This window comes from Nelumbo nucifera, chromosome 1, assembly GCF_055504915.1.
Source record: "Nelumbo nucifera cultivar China Antique chromosome 1, China Antique-T2T, whole genome shotgun sequence".
NCBI classification, from domain to species: domain Eukaryota; kingdom Viridiplantae; phylum Streptophyta; class Magnoliopsida; order Proteales; family Nelumbonaceae; genus Nelumbo; species Nelumbo nucifera.
In genome coordinates this window covers 174599833-174604918 of record NC_142649.1, presented here as the reverse complement: position 1 = coordinate 174604918, position 5086 = coordinate 174599833, and the positions used below count along the sequence as shown (strand labels likewise).

The 5086-nt window shown below is 43.6% G+C and overlaps 1 pseudogene across 1 annotated transcript; it reads left to right on the top strand.

Moving 5' to 3' along the window:
• The first annotated feature begins 1860 nt into the window (after positions 1 to 1860).
• LOC104596631 (putative polyamine transporter At1g31830 pseudogene) lies at positions 1861 to 4124 on the top strand (annotated as a pseudogene). Its single transcript, XR_016080687.1, has 2 exons — positions 1861 to 2048; positions 2195 to 4124. The product of XR_016080687.1 is annotated as a putative polyamine transporter At1g31830 pseudogene (transcript).
• Positions 4125 to 5086: the final 962 nt, after the last annotated feature.

Genomic DNA, 5086 nt, shown 5'->3' with positions numbered 1-5086 from the left:
CCAAGTCCTCTTCTTCCAGAAAGCTAATTTCTCACCTTTTAGAAACTAAAAGCTCTCACTTTATAGTTTCTATTTTTTATGAAATCAAAGACTATGCGGGAAGTTGATGGCCAACAGACTAAGTAGCTTTACCAACTTTATTTCAACTCGGATAAAGCCTCAACAGTCCTCTTCGCGAGGTACCCTCTACAATCTTCATGACTTCCGCGGGAGTAGGTGGCCAACAGACTGCATGGACGCCCCTACCGGTCGAGCCTTCCAAGGCTCCCGTGCGAGCTGGTGACCTAAAGTCAGTAGAGTTGCCCCCGTAGGTCAAGCTCCTAGTAGCTTCTTGTAGGAGTGGGTAACCGATGTCACTAACGAGGTTGATGCAGCGCAGCCGTAGCTCTAAGGTGTCAAGCTAATAAAAGACCTCGGCACCACATAAGACCCAATTGCCTCTTCGGCATGGGCAAAATCAAAGATCAAGGAGAGTGGACTACGAGTCGCTCCCAGAGCCTAAGGGCTAAAGTGTCTCGGCACCACATAAGACCCAGTCGCCTCTTTGGCATGGGCAAAATCAAGGGTAAGGAGAGTAGACTGTGAGTCGCTCCCAGAGCCTAAGGAATTGAATCAACGCTTATGAGCTCATCGAATTAGTCATTTCAAGCCAAAAGGAGCAATCTACTCCCTTCGCCGAGTTACTTTCAGCTCAGGAGTGGGGGGCAAATGATGAGGGCGGATTTGGCCCTCTAATGATATTGTGACACATGGCACCTCGGAACAACTAGGTGACACCCGGAACCACTTAGGCAACAACTTGCCTTAGCCAAGTTGATGGTGTCCCACCTGGCGGCCTGGCCTAGGCGCGAATTGGCGGCCTGGCACAGGCGCCGAACTGGCGACCTGGCGACCTGCGAGACATGCTCGTTGACAAATTCGGCATGCATATCCTAACACTCCTACGATCCTTGGAAGTTGGCCCATGTGCCAAACGATCCGGAGGGTGGTCAACGTGCATGGCGGTTGCCTCAGGGAATCTCATACCACTTAGACAACTTCTCGGAAATCTCGGATGCGGTGTGTGAAGCCCATGCCAAACAATGCCTATATAAAGGCACCAACCCCAATGGCATAGGGGGGGGGCAAGTAAGCATATTCTAGCTCTCATACTTTGTGATTTTTAGCTCGCAGCCTACTATGAGAGTACTGACTTAAGCATTGGAGCGACCTCATCGGGTTAGCCAACCCGGGTCCTCTGACATTGATTCCTTGCAGGTCTCTAAAGAATTACGAAGCTCAACAATCAATCCAGCTCGTCACCAGGCAGCTCGGCCCTCTGGTCAGCTCGGCAACTAATAGGTAGCTCGACACTCTGGTCAGCTCAACACCTAATAGGCAGCTCGGCACTCTGGTCAACTCATCACCTAACCTGCCTAGCTCGGCCCAGTCAGCTCGTCACCTAACTTGCCTAGCTCGGCCCAGTCAGTTCGGCACCTAACCTGCCCAGTTCGGCCCAGTTAACTTGGCACTTAATCTGTCCAGTTCGGCCCAGTTAACTCGGCACCTAATCTACCCCTAGCTCGACCTGGTCAATTCGACATCCAAATCCTCATCCAACAAAAATTCACTTTCACTCTAAGTCATCCGCCACTTGGAAACAAACTAAATGACGAGTTTAGTTTTTGTGGGTCCTCGAGCAATGCAATGATCTCTCTTTTGCTCGTCTCCAGGTTTGGTGGAAGAGAGCTGTTCTCCCAACCAGGATACTACCCATCGGCTGTGCACGTGTTGATGGAGGTGTCCTCTTCCAAGACTCATCAGATCAACGTGTCGATGACAACACAGACACGCCAATCTCCACCTCTTGCTTCGTCTTCACCTGATACCCACTACCCACTCTGGAGAGTTACTCGACTGGTAACAGGTATTCAGAAACAGAAACTCTCTCTTCTGTGGTTTTCTTCTCTGCACCACCGAAAGATTGCTTCCTTTAACGTTGGTTTCATCCTAAATAGACTGGAGACAAGAGGACACTGTGGACATTGTGGAAACAATGTGGTCTCAAGGTATCACAGGGTCAACTTGTTTGTTTTTTGCTCTAAAAGAGTTGGGCAAATAATGAACTTTTATTTCGTGATTTAACTAAGCTTTTATATGGTTTATAGAGAAAATTATAAAGAAGGGATATTCTAAGGTTTACTCTTGTGTGCAGAAATTGAAGACTAAAGTGAACACACAGACTTCTATTGCAATGGCAGAGTACAATGATGTAGAGTACGTGAATATTGGTCAGGGATCTGATCCCAATTTGGATAACTTGAAGAAGGTTTCAGTTTTACCTCTTGTGTTTCTCATCTTTTATGAGGTATCAGGAGGCCCGTTTGGTGTTGAGGACAGTGTTCATGCGGCTGGTCCCCTTCTAGCCCTGATTGGGTTTCTGATTTTTCCATTTATTTGGAGTATTCCTGAGGCTCTAATCACTGCAGAGATGGGCACCATGTTTCCAGAGAATGGAGGTTTTGTAGTTTGGGTTTCAGCAGCATTGGGGCCCTTCTGGGGTTTCCAGCAAGGTTGGATAAAATGGCTGAGTGAGGTAATTGACAATGCTCTGTACCCAGTTCTGTTCATAGACTATCTTGAATCAGCTCTTCCGGTTTTATCTGGGGGTTGGCCTAGGATTCTAGCAGTGTTGTTCTTGAATTTGATTCTCACATACATGAACTACAGGGGTCTAACAATATTAGGCTGGATGGCCATCTTTTTGGGGATTTTCTCTCTTCTCCCTTTTCTGGTTATGGGATTCATTGCCATCCCAAAGCTGAAGCCCTCAAGATGGCTAGTGGTAGACTTGCACAATGTGGATTGGCATCTCTACTTGAATACTCTGTTTTGGAATATGAACTATTGGGATTCAATTAGTACTCTCACAGGAGAAGTTGACAACCCAAGTAGAGCTCTGCCCAAGGCTCTCTTTTATGCTCTTATCTTGGTTGTGTTTGGCTACTTCTTCCCTCTTCTAATTGGCACCGGAGCTATTCCACTCTGTCGTGATTCCTGGACTGATGGCTATTTCTCAGACATTGCCAAAAGGGTAGGTGGGATCTGGTTGAGATTGTGGGTCCAATGTGCTACTGCACTTTCCAGTATGGGAATGTATGTGGCCGTTATGAGCAGTAGTTATTTCCAGCTTCTAGGGATGGCAGAGCGTGGGATGCTTCCTGAGTTATTCGGCAGAAGGTCTCGTTCTGGAACCTCTTTACTTGGTACCTTGTTGTCTGCCTCTGGTGCGATTCTACTCTCATGGTTGAGCTTTGAAGAGATCATAATTACAGAGAATTATCTATATTGTTTTGGGATGATTTTGGAGTTCATAGCATTTGTGAAGTTAAGGATAAAACACCCAGCAGCCTCACGGCCATTTAAGGCACCATTAGGTACTGCAGGAGCCGTAATGTTGTGTACTCCTCCAACTATATTAATCTGTTTGGGTTTAGCTCTTGCCTCTCTTAGGACCATGGCTATATGCCTGATTGCTTTTCTGGTTGGATGTGCCATGCAGCCTGGTCTCAAGTATATTGAGAAGAAGGGATGGGTCAAGTTCACCGTCTGTTCTGAACATCAGTATCTCGAAACATTAAATGAGTGGGTCGAATGAATCTGAGTTCAGCGTCTGAATGTCAATATGGCTACCTAGCCCACAATAGCAAATCCTCGTTCATCTAGCTTTTGAGCAGCTGCTTCTAAAGAGAAAGAAATGAAAAGGGAAAGAAGCAGCAGCCTCTCTTGGGAAGTCGAGCATCATTTGATCAGTTGATGCTGATGGTAACCGCTTATTCTTCAACTTTTATTAGGCATTATGTTATTTTTTTCTCGTTTGTTAACATGTAATTAAGCTTAACATAAAATCTAGAGATGTTGAAGAATGTTGCAGGAAGATCTTCAAAATTTTCCATATTTTTTATTGCATTGACCATTGAGGTTCATTAGCTTGTTGTGTTCTAGAAGATATTGCCAATTTGGTAGGCCAGGTCGGAACCCATATCAAATATCATATATTCATATCTGGATTCTGGACCAGGATCCAATGTTGGACACTTGGACTCCACAATAATAGGGCCTGGAACTGAACATACATGGACCTCTTCAGACCCTAGTTTCATTACAATCTAAGCCCTCTTTTATCATTAACTGGGTGCTTTCAGAGAGAGAGAGATTGGAGATTGGATGCTTGTGCAAAGAGTTTCATTATCAAACTTCTAGAAGACTCTTCCTTGGTATAATATTCAAACTAACAAATCCATTCATTTAAAATTAGCTAATTGGGATAAGAAAACGTCTATCTAATTAACATGCATCTTATTGCATCATCAATTAATTTGGGTTCTTTCTGCAGTTTCATGATGTACAATTTCTTTTACTCAAATACGACTTTGATTATCTGATGTAACACCATTTATCAATTTTAACATCCAATAGATTGCATTGCTTTGACCAAAAAAAGGACAATGGCAGGCTTATTAAGGCACAATGGATTAGAATTCAGGTAAAGATTGAAATAAGAAAGAGAAGCTTTATTCTCTTCTTTCAATTTGTTTCATTTTTGGTTTTGTATCTTAGGCTGCATTCGGTTGCAGTGAAAATCTTGATCAGATGCAAAAAGGTTAAAAATATCGTAACGTATTGGGGCCTTCCCGATACATTCTTTGTAGGGGCGTATCAGGTCAGGCCATGGTTCAAAGGATAATCAGGACTTAAATGGATCCTTCTGAACTGTTTTTAAAAAAATAAAAAATAAAACACAAAAAAGCACCAATACAGGCTAATATGCCCTACCAGCGTATCGGCCTGTATCCAGGTTCGATTTTGATTTTTTTTTTTTTCAATCATGATTTGCTTTCCAACTTGATACAAAATTTGTGCTTTTAGTCTCTTTTGCAGTTACTAGTAGTGCAAATTTTGCATCCAAAAAATGATGCAAAAAAGGTACCAACTTCCTCCTAATCTCTTATCTCAATTCATTCTCACATAAAATGGAGACCACATCATATTGTCTCATTCATTTGAAGTGGTGGTTATTTTATTTTGCTTCCTAATTTACTTTTCA